Raw genomic sequence first — 17,016 nt, forward strand, 5'->3', positions numbered from 1 at the left:
GGTGAAGGGAAGGCTAGGGCCATAGCACTGGTGGGCATGTGGGGACCTGGGTAAAGCACCAGGCCAGCACATGTGCCAGGAGCTTGGGACATTGGTGGGTGGCAGAGCACCTGACCAGCACACCACCTACTGCACTTCTGAAGGCTGGGCTAGGAACAAGGTATGTGGGTTGATTAGAAAAAGGAACAGGGGGTATAGGTAAGGGAGGACCATCCTGGGAATATCTTGCAAGTAAGAAATGACTCCTGAGGGACTCCCAACGACAAGGCACCTGTACTTGCAGGTAAGAGAGGGGACTGAGACCTGGTGGTTTGGAGGGGAGAGACTGCAAGATTTTTATTGGTTAGACCAATGTCCCAGCCCACATGGGAGACCTGAACTAGGCTTGTTAGCATGGAACATTGCTGACCACCACATGCCAGCCCCCATGCAAGCTTGGGGGCCTGTCTGGCAGGGTTAGGTCATAGTACCTGACAGTGAGTGTCATACAGGGTATGAGTCACATTAGTCATATACACCAACCAGCTCACAAGAGAACCATGTCTGGGGGGTGGATTCTGTGGGACATATGTGGGCCCCACCCTGTAGAATTACAAGTCCCGCTGGTTAGCTTAAAAGTTGGTGGGCCTGGCGAAGTAAGCCAGTGGCTAAAGTCCTTGTCTTGCACATGCTGGGGTCCCATATGGGCACAAGTTCTTATCCCGGACATTCCACTTCTCATCCAGCTCCCTGCTTTTGGCCTGGGAAATCAGTAGAAGATGGCACAAAGCTGTGGGAGCCTGCAGCCACATGGGAGACATGAAAGTGGCTCCTGGCTTTGGATTGGCTCAGCTCTGGCCAATTGCAGACACTTGGGGAGTGAATCAGTGGGACAGATCTTCTTCTGTCTCTCCTCCTCACTGTATATCTGACTTTGTGATAAAAATAAATTTTTTTTTAAAAAAAGTTGGAATGGTGATGGGCTGAGCTAGGCATGACCTTTGAACTCACTGATACTCATGGGTGTTGTGGCTTGGAACAGGTGGGACAGGTCCAGGCTGCAGCACCTGCATGAGCAACCTAAAATAAGGTGTGGGGTGGGCTAGGCCACAACATCCACCGGCTCATACAAAGGCCAGGATGGATGGGGTCGGTCAAGCTAGGTAAGAGCCTAACACTCACTGGCATTTGTGGGAAACTCCCCTAGTGTGTCATAGTTCCCACTGGTGAGCACGTGATCCAGACCTGGGCGTTGGGCAGGCTGTGTAAGATAGCTCCATTCGTTGACAAGTGTGTGAGTTGGTTTCGGAAGGGGGCGGGCTGGGCAGGCTGAGCAAACCTTAACCCACTGGCAAGCGCAGAAACCATGGTGGAGTGCAGGTCATGCTGGGCTAGGTTGTCACACATACAGGCTCTCATGAGCCACGGATGGGAGCAGACTGAGCAGGGCCAGGTTGTACCACCCGCCAGCAAGATCTGGGACTGGGGTCAGCTGGGCCAGGCCAGACTACAGCTTCCAAAGGCAAGGTCAAGACAGCTGAAGGGCTATGCCAAGTTAGGCTAGAGTAACCACTGGCACATGCAAGATGTGTGGCTGGGAGCAGGCCTGGTTGGGGAGCAAAAGAAACATCCTGGCTGGGCTGTGTTTCCCATTGGTGATTGTGGGGGTTGCCATCTGGTCTGGACATGGCTGCAGTGTTCCATGGCATGAGTGTGGACTAGGTCTGGGGTGTGCCAGACTGGGCTAGACTCCAGCACCTACTGGTACTCATGAGAACCAGGTTGGGTGTAGGATGGCCAGAACTAAGTCTCTGCCCCTACTGAGCCATGTGTGAGCCATGTCTGGGTGTGGACTAACCTTGGCTGGGCTGTAGCACCGAACAGTAAGAACTGGAATGGTTGAGGCCCAGTCAGGAAAGGCCACTGTTCCAGCTAGGACAGGAAGTGAACTAAGTAGGGCTGGCCCATGGACCCACTGTTGTGCTCGAAATCTGGCATTGGGAGAGGTTCTGATGGAGGAGCCTGGGGAAACTGCTCTGTCGGGACACAGTCCCTGCAGGTGAGCACAAGAACCATGATGGGAAGTAGCCCAGACCAGGCTAGGTTATGGTACCCACAGGTACCTACTTGTCAGCCAGGCTGGGCCAGTACGTATTACCCACAGACAAATCTGAGCGCCAGAATAGAGTATGTGGGTCATGCCAGGTCAGGCCGTAATACCAGCCAGTTCACATAAGGGCAGGGACTGGGGCCTGGGCTGGGCTAGGCTACAGCACCCACTGACAAATGCTGAGGTGAGATGGGCCATGCAGTAGCCAACCAGCACATGTGAGATCCAGGGGAGAGTGGGCAAACCTGGTAGGGAAACTGGGGGAGGGGCTCTCCTGCTGGACCACTACTCCTACTGGTGAGCATGAGAGCTGGGATTGGGGGCAGACTAGTCCTGCCAGGGCTACAACACCTGTTGGCCTGCATGTAACCTGGATCAGGGAAAAGCCAGGCTGGATGGACTGTACCTATTGGTACATGCATAAGCCAAAGTGGGTGTGGGTGACTTTGCTACAGCATCAGCTAGCAGATGCTGGCCCTAGGGGCAAATTATCGAGCTAAACTGCTGAACATCCTGTAAAGTACAAGATCTGGGAGTGGGAGTGGGAGTGAGCCCATTAGGAAAATAGTGGGTGCCTCTCTGATGGATTGCAACTCTCACTGATGAGCATGGAAACCAGGACTAGGGGCAGGCCTGGCTAGGCAGACAGTGGCACCCTCCAGAACCAGTGTGGGCTGGATAGTGGGGCTAGTTAGATTGAACTAGGCTTCATTGCGTATTGACTTGAATGAGAGTGGAATGAGATGTGGGACAGACTGGACCAGTCTGCTGTTCATGCTGGCAAACACAGAAACCAGGGCAGGGGGCAGGCAGGTCACTCCAACTAGGCTGCGGCTCCCACTGGTTTACATAGGGCCTAATGTGTGGTGAACAAAATCGGGATTGGCTGAAACACCCATTAGTTTATGTAGAAGACAGGGCTGGTGACAGGACAATTGCAACTACCAGTGTGTGCATAGACTGATTTGGGAGATGGACTGTGCCAGATCCTCTATTGGTATGCACACACTAGAATCAGGTTTGGGATCACCTCAGATGAAGTTTCTTTGGGAACCCCCCTAACTGAACTGTTGGACTCAGAGCTCCAACCATGGGAAGAATCAAAGAATTGGTGTGGTCTGACCGTGGAGTGCATGTGTCAGAGTTGGGCCTCCTTAGTGGCTAAGACAGAGCAGTGGACAGCTATCCAGATGCACATGGAGGATATGGCAGTCCACTTGGGCCTCCAGAGAATAACTGGTACCATAGCAGAGGAAGGAGGACAGAACCAATTGCTCAACTACCCCAGCCATGCATTGACAGTGAATATCTGGGCTAACAGAGACTCTAAAGTGGTCTATGTCAGCCAATGAATCTTGGAAAAATTTCCTTATCCTTGGATTGGCAAGATTGACAGCATTCCAAAACTATTGAAACCACTTGAGCAGAACCCGTGGAGCATCCTCCATATGGGGGACCCTGGGATGACATCGGGTGGCCGTTCTCCATCCCCGGGTACTGAGGGAGTTGGGAGGCTAGGTGCGGCTTCTCCCCTGATCTAACCTCTATCTAACCCAGATACAGGAAGATTAAAAGGAAAATTTGGAAGCAATAGTATCATTTGCTTTCCCCTGATCCTCAGCCCTTCCCACCTGGTCAACTATGCAAACCTTAGCAAAAACAAAATTTTAAAAAATAAGTGAACGCAGAAAACAAAAAGATTGTATTAGGGGCCAGCTCTGTGGCATAGCAGGAAAACTTAGCACCCATGGAACTAACATCCTATATGGGCATTAGCTGAAGCTCCAATTGCTCCACTTCCAAGCTACCTCTCTGCTAGTGCACCTGGGAAGGCCATAGAGGATAGCCCAAGTGCTTGAGCCCCTGCACCCACATGGGAGACCCGGACAAAGTTCCTGGCTCCCAGCTTTGGACTAGCCCAACTCTTGCAATGGAGACTGTTTGGGAAGCATAAATCTGCCTTTCCAATAAAAGTAAATATTTAAGAATCTGAGTAATTGACATTTCCATCTTTTTATTTATAAAGAATCTAGTACTTAATAGAAAATAGGATACATTAAAAAAAATTTTTTTTTTGAAAAAGCAGATTTACCGAGGAGAGACAGGAAGATCTTCCATCCCCTGAATCACCTCCCCCCGAGACGGCTGCAGTGGCTGGAGCTGAGCTAATCAGAAGGCAGAAGCCAAGAGCCTCTTCTGGGCCTCCCCTGCTGGTGCAGGGTCCCAAAGCATTAGGCCATCCTCGACTTTGCCAGATCATAAACAGAGTTGGATGGGAAACAGAGCAACCAAGACACAAACTGGTACCTATGGGATGCCAGAAGTTGGAGGTGAGGATTAGCTAGTTGAGCCAACGTGCTGATCCCAGAAAGATTATTTTGAAATATCAACACTCTGTTTTGCTGTAGAGTGTTAGAACTGATTCATCCTGTTTTGGTACATTATGGTGAGAACATGCAGATTTTGTCTTTCTATGCCTGGCTTACTTCATCAACATGATGTCTTATACTTCCATCCATGTTGCTTCAAATGTTGGCACCTATTCTTATTTCATGTCTGGAAAATGTTCAATTGCATCTGTTTTCTGTAAATTACATATCTGGGAGAAATTTCTATCCCTACATGTATAAGTCACAACTGATTCTTTTCTATATTATATCACATGGAAGAATACTTAACCAGATTTTCCTTTAAAAAAGAGATTTGTTTGTTTTTATTGAAAGATAAGAATTTACAGAGAGAAAGAGAGACAGAAGGATTTTCCGTCTGCCGGTTCACTTCCCAAGTGGCTGCAACCACCAGAGCTAAGCCAATCTGAAGTCAAGAGCCATGAGCTTCTTCTGGATCTCCAATGTGGGTGTGGGGTCTAAAGGCTTTGGGCTGTCCTCTGCTGCTTTCTGAGACCACAAGCAGGGAGGTGAAAGAGAGGTGGAGCAGCTGGGATACAAATTGACACCCATATGCGTTCCTGGCATGTGCAAGGAAAGGACTTTAGCCGCTAGGCTACCAAGCTGGGCCCAATCAGATTCTTCTTAATAGATTTTACATATGTCCAGGGTTTTTACAACTCAACTGACAACACCTGCTGGCATGGATGTGAGGAGAAAGCCACCTTCCTTCACTGCTGGTGAGAGTGTAGGCTAATACAGCCACTGTGGAAATCAATATGGAGAGTGCTTGGAGAATTGCAAATAAACCTGCCATATGACCCAGCTATCCCGTTCCTAGGAATATACCCAAAGGAAATGAAAACTCTTATGAGTAGGGAATATATAATTCTATATTTGCAGCTATAAAGACATGGAAGCAATCCAGATGTGTGTCCAAAGAAGAGTGATTAAAGAAATGGTGGTACATCTACCCCATTGAATATTATTCAGCTATTAAGAGGAATGAAATTATACTATTTACAACTAGGTGGTCCCTACTAGAGACCATTGTGTACAATGAAATGAGTCAATCACAAAATAACAAATACCATTCCAGCATGGAAAGTGTAACTTAAATAATCCGATCCATAGTGGGTTTTTTTTTTTTTTTTGGCTGCATCCCATGTGTTTTGATTTTTTTAAATTTCAGTTTTATTCAAAATACTTTCTTTTCTCATTGAATTCAATGCTTGCTCATGGATTCATGGTTAAACCTTCATAGACATGAGAATTTTTATCGGTTCTCTCTATTCTATCCCATTTGTCTAGTCATTTTGCTAGTATCATATTTCTTTGATTATTGTGGCTTTATAATACATCTTGAAATCATACTGTGCAATTGTTCCAGCTCTATTCTTTTTCAGGATTGCTTTGACCATTCAGGGTCCCATAAAATCCCTATGAACTTCTTCCATTTAACATTCACATGCTATGCACACACACACACACACACACACACACACACACACACACAAACACATGCATGCACACACACATGCCATAAAGAATCTGACAGGTGTTTTGTTGCCTCTGTAGATCAGTTTAGGTGATGCTGACAGAGTAATTTTACTAAATCTTTCAATCCATTGACCTGGGATATTTTTCCTTTTATTTACATCCTCATTTGTTTCTTTTAGCTACGTTTTACAGTGTTTCAGTATTTAAGTCATTTCTCACCTTAAGTTTATTTCTGAGTACTTGTTTTTGATGCTACTACAACTAGGATTTTTTCCTCTAATGTCCTTTTTACAAAAACATTTTAAAAAAAAATATTCAAAGGGAAGAGACATAGAGTTATTTTCATCTGGTTACACATTTCCTAAGTGTTTAAATTGTAAATTCTAAGCCAGTCTGAAGCTAGAGGCCAAAAACTCCATCTGGGTCTCCCATGTGAGTGGCAGAGACCCAAATACTTTAGCTGTGCTGCTGTTTTCCTAGGCACATGAACAAGGAACTGAATTGGAAGCAGAGCAGTGGGGACTGAAAGCTGGAGCTTTAATATGGATGCCAACATGGCAATTGGAAGCTTAATGTGCTTCACCATTATGCCAGCATTTAGTTCTCATCTCAAATTGCCTTTTTTTTTAGTATATAAAAATGTACTTAGGGACTGGCACAGTGGTGTAGCAAGTTAATATTCTGTCTGTAGCAGCAGTATCCCATAGGGACATCAGTTCTAGTCCCAACTGCTACACTTCTAAACCAGCTCCCTGGTCATGGCTTGGGAAGGAAGCAAAAGATAGCTCAACCCACACAGGAGACCTACTGGAAGCTGCTGGCTCCTGGCTTTAGAATGGCTCAGCTCCTGTTATTGCAGCCATTTGGGGAGTGAACCAACAGATGGAAGATCTCTCTCTCTGCCTGTCTCTCTCCTATGTGTCTCCTCTTCCCCCTTTCTCTGTAAATTTGCTTTTCAAATGAAAATAAATAAATCTTTGAAGAAAAAGTGTACTTAATATTTGTAATAACTTTGAATGCTGCAACTTTATCAAACTGGCTTACTGATTCTAACAAACATTTTCTGATATCTTTAGATTTCTCTCTATATAATATCATGTCATCTGTGATCAGAGATCATTTTACTCCATTTTTTCCAATTCAAAATGTTTTCTTTTTTCCTCTTGCATAATTGCTATAACTAAACTTTAGTTCACTCCTATATTATTTATAATACCTAAAACATAATTGTTTAGGGAATAATGACAAGAAAAAGACTATATATATAATTAGTACATACATATGTTTTCTTACAATATTTTTTTATTTGCATTTGGTTAAATCCATGAATGTGAACCTTGGGATACATTGTGCCAAGCACACCTTCCTCGTTTGTCTAAGTTTGCTTCTCTTAACTTTCGCTTACTGTGAATACAGAGTGTTGGCAGTGTCAGCATGCCCCTGATGCTATTTCATCTGTACATTCATTTATGTTTCCAGAACTGTCAATCTTTGTTTTTCTAATGAATTGCCATCTTCGTTGGCAGTTTCTTGCTGTGACTGTCCATTTCTGTAGACTGTCATACAGGTTTGTCCCTGGGAAATCAGATGTCAAACACCACTACACCTTTTGCCATCTTTGGCTATCTCCGTGAGAACAGAATGGCAGGCATATTGTAACCAGCCAGAAGTCTTTCTTTGAAAGATGTGACAGAAGTTATCACTAATCATTATGAGCACATCATTTAGTTCATGATTCTTGGGTTGAAGAGTTTTCACTGTCATTTATCTGCTGGGCAAATTACGCGCAATTAATACGCCATGGTAGTTGACATTTAAAGGTTGTCATCGCAGGATTGGTATTTTATTTATTCTTTTAGCTACTGATGCCCTTCAGTTATCCCCTGTAAAGAACTCTTTCTTTTCAACAGAGTAAAACTTGTCTTTTATTTTTTTTTTAAATATGAATTTATTTAGTTGTTTGAAAGTCAGAATTAGAAAGAAAAAAAGAGAAAGATATTGCTTTCATCTGCTGGTTCATTCCTCAAATGGTCATAATGTACAGTGTTGATCCAGGATGAAGCCAGGAGCTTCTTCTGAGTTTTCCACGTGGGTGGCAGAGACCCAAACTCTTGGACCTTTCTCTTCTACCCTTCTCAGGACACCAGCAGGGAGCTGGGTCAGAAATGGAGCAGCTAGAACACAAACTGGTACCCGCCTGGGATGCCAGGGTGGCAGGTGATGGCTTAACCTGCCTCAGGTCCAGCCCTGGGGACTGGCATTACTTATCCCAGCTGTCATGATTGAAGTTCATGCCTATCAGACTCTTGAAAACAGAACTTTGACAAGGACCATCCATTTTATGATGTCTTATTCTTCAGAGGACAGTTGTCCATTTATTTTGTTTTTTTCTCTGTGAAGCTACTTTCCCCCCTATGTATCTGGGAATCTTGGAATTTTTTTTCCCCCCAGAATTAGGAATTGAAATTAAAATTTTCCTTACTGTATAACTCGTAGAAACCAACTACTCTTCTGGCAACCCCTCACAGCAGATATCAGGAAATTAAAGAGTAATCAACCTTGCCCTTGAGACTTAGATTACTCCAGGGAATATTCAATATGGGTAGAGCTTCCCTTTCCTCTTGGTGAGGGGGCTGCTTCGGGGACAGGCTGACTGGCACTGGCCTTCCGTTAATGCACTGCTGATTTTTAAACTAAGCTCCTATTTTCAGCCTCCTTGAAACTCCTGCCCTTTCCAAGAGCTCCCATAGTTCTTCTGTGCTCTTCCCTCAACCCTTGCTTCACTATTAGCAGAAGCTTCTATACCATGGCCTTCTTCATTCTGTATCTCCTTTGGCCATGTCTCAGAAAGTTGTTACTCTCACAAGCCTGTTTCTATGCTCACTCTCTCTTTTTAATTGATTTATTCCTTGTTTTATTTTTTTCAATCCTCTGCAATCATTTCAATGGGATTTCTGGGCAGAGAGAAAGTGAATATCTTTGCTCTGTCTCAGTCCTGAACTGAGATTTAATTGAATTTTTAAAATACTTCACCTATCCAGAATGTTCCTATTGGAAGGTAGAGAGCAGAAGAGTGTGTGGAACAGTGGTCTGCGCTTCCGAGCCACATACCACGTGATAGACCATGTACCCACGTCTAACTCTGTTCTTTCCCAGCTGACACTGGCATGCCACTAATACTCTGCCTCTTAGTTTTCTCACCTATGCATGAAAAATGCCTTCCAGAATTGTTCAGAGTAAAGGACTCAACCTTTTTAATGCATGTAGGGCGGTGTTTGGTGCAAAACAGAGCTCTGTATTTTGAAAATGAATGTACTTTAGGAAACAGAACATATCTGAAAACGCAAGCTGCTGAATTGCTTGTCACACCATATTCAGTGGTGCAATGTTCCTTGAAACACAGTTGTTTAACAATCAATCCAGGTTTAAGGGTGACTTCTTTTGAAGTTAAATAGGTAGTTAATAAACATGAACTGGTAAGTGCATTGGATGATTGGATGACTGGATCGCTGGTAGACAATGGGCATTGCAGCCCAGCATCATAGCATCCAACCTAGAGAAGCAAGAGAGACAATCTGGCAAAGCATACACACACTCTACCCAATTCCAAACATCTGCCTTTTATTTTAATCAACTATTGAAATCTCATGATTTTTCAGCCAAAGCTTGAGGAGGTAACAACTTCATTTGAAGTCCAACAAAAAGACTACAGTAGAATATTTAGCATAAGATACAGCTTTAACAAAAGTACATTTTAAAAAAGAGAACTGTTGACATTGCTTTAATATGAACTATTTGTCAAATGTTTTAATTTTATTTTTTTAAAGATTTATTTATATTAGTCAGATTTACAGACAGAAAGAAATACAGAGAGCAAGATTTTTCATCTGGTTCACTCCCCAATTGGCCACAATGGCTGGAGCTGAGACAATCTGAAGCCAGGAGCTAGGAGCTTCTTTCATGTCTCCCATGTGGGTGCAGGGTCCCAAGGCTTTGGGCTGTCCTCTGCTGCTTTCCCAGGCCACAAGCAGGGAACTGGAAGGGAAGCAGAGCAGCTGGGATATGGGATCCTGGTGGCATATGCGAGGTGAAGACTTTAGCTATTAGGCTACTGCGACAGGCCCTTGTCAAGTGTTTTAAATTTGTGTCTCTTTCATTCTTTGTTTGTTTATACTTAACACAATGTACATTATGAAGTTGCTGGTGTTTTCATTTCCAAAAGAATCAATGCTGGGAGCTTGATTTTTTTTTTTGCATAGACAAGTACCATTAACTTTCTCCTTAAAGCAAGGGAAAATTCACAGGCACAACAAAGAGTATCTCTTAAAGTTGAGGAACAGGTAGTAAGCCAGAGCTGTTCCAACAGGGATGTTGGTTGATCATAATTTCAGTTGATTTTTATCACAATGTGAGACAATAATGTTAAAAAGCACATGCTCCTTAAGGACATTTTCAGACTGTCTTCTTTTGAAATGATCTCACACAAAAGCTACAAGAACAGGTCACGGAACATATTTTTCAACCCTTTAGGAAGCAGAAAGGGTCATCAAAAATTTGTGAAAAATACGTATTCTGAAGAAAATATTCATGAATTTCAAATTTTTTTTGTAACCAAGTAAACTCACCTTTTAATTCCACTTTCTGCAAAATCTCTGAAGTCCCTTCCTCTAAGATGCCAATGTGTTGGAACATCAACCTCAAAACTGCAGTGTGTGGTTTCGCACTGCTTAGTGACAAAGAGATTTCTTAGAAGAGTGTCATTAGTCAGTGTTGCCATGTGAATGTCACACACTGAAAATATGTCAAAGTCTATTTGATGTAGCTCCCTCAGTCTCCATGGACTTTTCACGCAATGAAGAGATGCAGTAAACATGGATTCTGCAACCCACGTTTCACAGCAACTTTTTGTTATAAAAAGCAGAGCCTATTCCAAAATAACATTAGGCAGACTAGTATAGTGAGTACATAGGCCAGGAACCTAGTCATGTCTTATCATCTTCAAGTAGTGTGAGCTGTACATGATTGTATGCTCTATAATTTAATGAGACAACACCAATAGGTTTGTTTACAATCATATCAGGACAAACACATAGTGACACGTTGTACTGTGATGTTGTGATGGCTACTATGTTACCGAGGGGACGGAGTTTTCAGCTCCATTATAATATGACTTGGTTTTATGCATGTCACCTGTAATTGGGCTGTTGTCATACACCACGTGAAGGTCTTTCCTCACAAAAAATGCACTTTCTAACCCAAACATAATAAAGCCATCAGAATTAGAAATATTAATGATGCCAGATTACAGTCTAATCTCAGATCTCGTCTAAGTTTCCACAGATTGTCCTTATTTTTCCCTTAAGCATTGTAAACAGAGATGGTAATTATAAGAATTAGATAGAATTTCTAGAAATCTCACAACAGTGATATAAATGATGAGTCTCTGTCGGTATTTGATATAATACAGCTGAGGAAAGAATCAGTAAGCTTGAAGGTAGGTCAATAGAAACTTCTCAAACATGGGGCATGATGGCTCAACTGGCTAATCCTCGCATGCAAGTGCCAGCATCCCAATAGGTATCAGTTCATATCCTGGCTGTTGCATGTCCCATCCATATCCCTGCTTTTGGCCTGGGAAAGTGATGGAGGATGGTCCAAAACCTTGGGACCCTGCATATTCAGGGGAAACCCAGAGAGGCTCTTGACTCCTGGTTTCTGGCTTCAGATCGGCTCAACCCCAACCATTTTAGCCATTTAGAGAGTGAAGCAGCGGAGGGAAGATTTTTCTCTCTGTCTCTCCTGTCTATAAATCTGCCTTCCCAGTAAGTTTAGGGAAAAAAAAAAAAAGCTGAAAGAAACTTCTCAAACTGAAAGGCAAAGGGGAAAAAAAAAGAAAGAAAAAATGCAGGAATTTATAGATGTATAGAACAATCATATTGTATTACATACATATAATTGGAACTCAGGAAAGAGATGATGGAACAAATATAAGAAATAATCATCTCTGGGGCGTTTCCAAAATTAATGACAGATGCCAAGCCACAAATTCGAGAATCTCATAATAAATACCAAGGATGTATAGCTATACTTACAGTATTCTTGTTTCAGAAAATCCAAGCTAGGGCACACTGCACAGGCCTTGTTGGTCTTCAGTTCTGCTTCATTTGGAAGGATAAGTTAACTGTATGTGGAACTCTGGGTTGAAATTTTCTTCTTTCAACATATTAAAGATGTCACACCTATTAAAGATTTTCTTTCCTGTCTAGCTCCCATGGAGAAGTTAACTGTCTTTCTCATCCTCCTCTATGTCTACACAAAAGCTAGAAGAATAGAAGGAGGCATGCTCTACTAACACTGCGTTCAAAAGTACAAAACGGCTGCTGTAATTTTAGAAAACTTGTAGCTACTTTATGAAGGCTTCAAGCTGTTGCATATGTAGTGGGATGTGGTGGCGTCTCGGTACCCCTTTGAATCAGCTTTCTGTTACAAATAGCTGAGACAGGAGGCTTGTGAGGGAGGATGGCTTATTTGGGGTTACAGTTTTGGAGGTTCACAGTCAGAGAGGGGAGCCCCACCCCCTCGCTGTTCATTGGGCTGTGTGCTGAGGCCGGACAGGGACCTTGTGGAGTACGTGCAGGGGAAGGATCGCACGCTGGAGCAGCTGGGACTTGAACGAATGCCTGTATGGGATGCCAATACTGCAGGCTGCAGCTTTATTCGCTACACCACAGCGCCAGCCCAAGAGCTACCCTTTGAGAGTGTGTACCCAGTGACTTTGCCTTAGGCCCACCACCCTCCATTCATGAACCATGAACATGAACCCATTGAGCATTAACACAGACTCTGGTTATCCAAATGGGCTTTGGGAGGAGGGGAAGACACATACATTAATACCAAAGTCAAAGAATTCTTTCTGCTTTGTTTTTGAATCCTTTGAAATTCGAAGTTGCTCTCCAGCCATATCAGGAAGTAGGTTGAAAAAGGTCACAAGATTTTGGTTGAGTGTTTGACTGTGACAGGCTTCTTGGGGATGGAAGTGTCAAAGGTGGCAATTGAGAAGTTGCACACACTTTCCTAGAACTGTTGGGTCTGAAGGGCTGACGGTAACAGTGGCATCCAAAAAGTCGTTGGCCTGCTGGGATGGATGGTAAATATGTTGGCTTTCACGCTGAATTATTAGGTGAAAACAATTCCATCTCACCACTTATGTTAGTAATGGTTTGAATATAAAAACCAAGCAGAGCTCACCACTCTTTTTATTTTATTATTTATTTATTTGTGCATTACATCTACTGAAATGCTGAAATGAGTCAGAGGTCTGGCAGGTTAAGAGAAGCCAGCAAAGCAAAACAAAATAAACACAACAACAACAACAATCCCAAGTGCTCTCTTTTTATGGAAGAAAATCAGAGAGGAAAATTGTTACGTTTTGATTTCCCTTTATAGAAAATCTCTGTCCTGTGGGGGGTGCCCACTAATGTCCAGCCCATCATTCCAGTGCCATGAAGGAGCTGAACTTGTTTTACATAGTGTGTGGTTATTCTGTGTGTAGGAATGCTGGCCTTCAAGATGAACTGTAATTACACTGAAGTAAGTAGTATTAACAGCAGTGCTGCGCGTCGCTTTCCTGGGCTGCGGAGTCTCTCACTGGCAGAGCCCAGCTTCCCCTGCCAAGAGCTCACTCCCTGCTCTTCAGCCTCCTCAGCTCCCCCTGGAGGTACTTGACCGGCAGGCAGAGGATTTTCTTTCCGTTCTCTTCAACTAGGGTCTTTTTATAGAGCTTTTTTTTTTTTTTTTTGAGAAGAATCGAAATGGGCATGGGCTAATTTGTGCGCTGGGGTTTGCCTCTGTCTCTCACCCCATTTGCACTCTGGCCAGCCTTGTATTTGTGTGGTGGTGCAGCTTGGTGACAGCACTTCATAGTAGAGGGCACATGGACTCCGTTTCGGTTCCTTCACTAGGTTTCTAGCATTGCTAACCGAGGCTATCTGCTTCTGTAAGCATGCCTACTAGCTGATTGGCTTAAGTTAAGTTAGCTGATTGGCTGAACTTAAGTTGATGGGATGCTTTGTACTGCTCACTGCTTAAACCGATTGGATGATCTGCCATGCACAGAGCTGATTGGCTGATCATTGAGTGCCCATGAGGCCAATTGGGCTGCTCTGCTCTTGCCCTTGCGGTGGTGTGGGACAATCCGCAGGCCGGTAAGTAAAGATTCCCGAGCTTTGAAGAGTCTGCCTCTGACTTATTTTAGGGATAGAATCAGTCAGCTCGTACCAGTCTTGGCCTCTTTCTACCGCTGCAGAATGCTTGTGTTGACATAGGATTCCTCTTCCTCCACTCTCTCCCTCGTCCCGCTTGGCTGTGTCACTGAACCCCCATAGCCCTGGTTCTTCCTCACTGATGCACAGCAAATAAATCGCTGACATCGCTGTGTGATTCTTTGCAAAGTGGAAAGCAAGGAGCCGGGCAGCTTTGACTTAACTGAGCAATCAAGGCTAAGGAGTCTTCTCCGTTGAAGTTGGGCTCATGTGCAGGGCTCTGGTTATGTGCAGTGTATGCATCTTCCTGTAGTCAGTGAACACTACCAAGTCCTTTAGGGAACTGCACCGATGGTCTGGTGGGCTCCAGTCTGTTTTGTGCTCCAGGACTGGGGTTCTTAGAAAAACCCTTAAGACGGGCTGGTGAGGTGGTTCCCCTTCCTGTTGATCCCCTTCCTGTGGCACCAGTGCCTTTTACGATTCCCTTTCAAGTCCTGGCCGCTCCACGTGTGATCCAGCTCCCTGCCTATGGTCTAGGAAAGCAGCAGAGGATGGCCTGAAGCCTAGGGCCCCTGCATCCATGTGGAAGGCTTGGAGAGGAAGCTGCTGGCTCTTGACTCCATATTAGCTCAGCTCTGGTGATTGTGGCCATTTGGTGACTGAATCTGTGGAGAAAAATTGATTATCTGTTGCTCCTACTCTTTAAATCCTGCCTTTCAAATGAAAAAAAAAAGAAAAAGAAAGATAAAAAGAAGAGAAAGAAAGAAAGAAAGGAAAAGAAGGAAAAAAGGAGAAAAAAGAAAGAAAGAAAATTCAGGCCGGGTTTTGTAGCTTAGTAGCTGAATTCCTCACCTCACACACGCCACCAGGATCCCATATGGCCTCCGGTTTATATCCCAGCTGCTCCACTTCTCATCCAGCTCCCTCCATGTAGCCTGGGAAAGCAGTCAATGACAGCCTTGGGACCCTGTACCCACACGGGAGATCTGGAAGAAGCTCCTGGTTCCTGGCTTCAAATTGGCTCAGCTTTGGTGGTTGCCGCCACTTGGGGAGTGAATCAGCAGATGGAAGATCTTCCTCTTTGTCTCCACTCCTCATTGTATATCGACTTTCTAATAAAAATAAATCTTATAAAAAGAGAAAGAAATAAACCCTATGGAAACTTCCAGGTAAGTCTGAGCACCAAGATGCTTTCTTAGGGGATGTAATGACCCCATGTGAGTCTGAGGTCTGGGCCTCTCTGGTGGCTGCCTTACTCCCTGTGTGTTGTGAGTCCATTTTAGTAAGAGGTTTAGTTGCAATCACAGAGAGCAAAGGTATTTTGAATTAAGAGACTTTGGGAAATTGGGACCTGCTAATATCTAGTCACTGCATCAGTTGTACTTCATAGGGGCCTGGATTCAGCTGTGGGAGAGGTCTTTGGAAGAACAGGCTGGAGATCACCCAAATTACACTATAACAGTCCCAGAAAAAAGTCCAGTTATTCCCTTCTGGCAAATATACAGCATGGGGTGAGGTGCATGCCTTGCCTGCAAGGTGTACAGCTGTCCCCATAGCTGCAGGGCTCTTGCACCAGAAAGCTGGAGTGGCCAGAGCCTTGAGGACTGCAGAGGGCATCGGGGATGTGGGAATAGACAGGCCAGCTCACAAGGTCATTCATTTTCTAAAAGCAAAACTGAGAGTCCTAGTGCCATCTGACCCATACCTGAGCCCCGGCCTGGGGCAGGGGCATGGAGGAAGGGCACAGAGGAATACAGGGAGAATGACTGTGGTCCAGGTACTGAACGGCAGCGTAGTCCCCGTCGCAGCTCACCGCATAGGATACAATAGCTTTAATTGTCGGGTTGTACAGGAAGCAATGTGAGGTGTCCTCACCTTTCAGTAGTGGGAGAGCAAACTGAACTGGCTGCCCCAGTCATTCTACGCATCGCCCTTGGTGCACTTCGCTGAAGTCCTGGATGTTGAAGAAAGCGCAGCCCATCAGCTGGGGTCGGTTACAACACACTCTCTTCCTCTCTCTCCTTTAACAACCAAGGGCACAGTGGATGGGGACAACTCATGATAAGTAATAATAAATCTGAGTCAAAGTCATCTCTTCTCATTCCTGATTTTCCTGAGCTACGAGGAATCACACCAAAAGCCCCGATTTTGCTGCCTGCTTCCTTCTGAACAGGTTCCTGACTGCACCCTCCCGGGCTACTGTCTCCTTGGACTTCAGCACAGGCCTCCTTGCCTGCCTCTCCCCACCACCCCTTGGTTGGGGGTGGTAATGGCTTTGGACCACCCTGCAGGACCCTCATGGTCCTCCCCACACACCTCATTTTTTTGAGAATGTTCCTTTAATTTTTTCAGCTGGTCCCAGAATTCACATACAGCACAAAGCAGCTCTTCATGTTTTCATGAATTCCAAAGAATCAGGAGTGGTAATAAACTTTATTGGAGCAGATTTAAATCATTACGCAATTTTATTCAATTTTGAAGAGGTTCCAGAGGGAGTACTTTTGTTTCTTTGAAAATGTAATGAAGTGTTGCACCTGTCATCGGTCTGCTTAGGCTATGGGTGGGAATGTACTTGCACCTGCGTCCGAGTACACCCCAGGTCCTGTCCAGTTACAGATTTCCAGGCCCACCACTCACCCACTCAGGCCCTGAAAGTCATTCGAATGTTTGAAAAAAGTTTAAATCTACTCCATCCCTGAGGGAGTCTCCTCATCATTTCAATGATGGACAGAAATTTTTAAAAATCACGTTGATAACTTCTATTGTATATGGGTAATAC

This window comes from Ochotona curzoniae, unplaced genomic scaffold (assembly GCF_017591425.1).
Source record: "Ochotona curzoniae isolate NIBS_2020 unplaced genomic scaffold, NIBS_Ocur_1.0 contig_2318, whole genome shotgun sequence".
NCBI lineage: Eukaryota > Metazoa > Chordata > Mammalia > Lagomorpha > Ochotonidae > Ochotona > Ochotona curzoniae.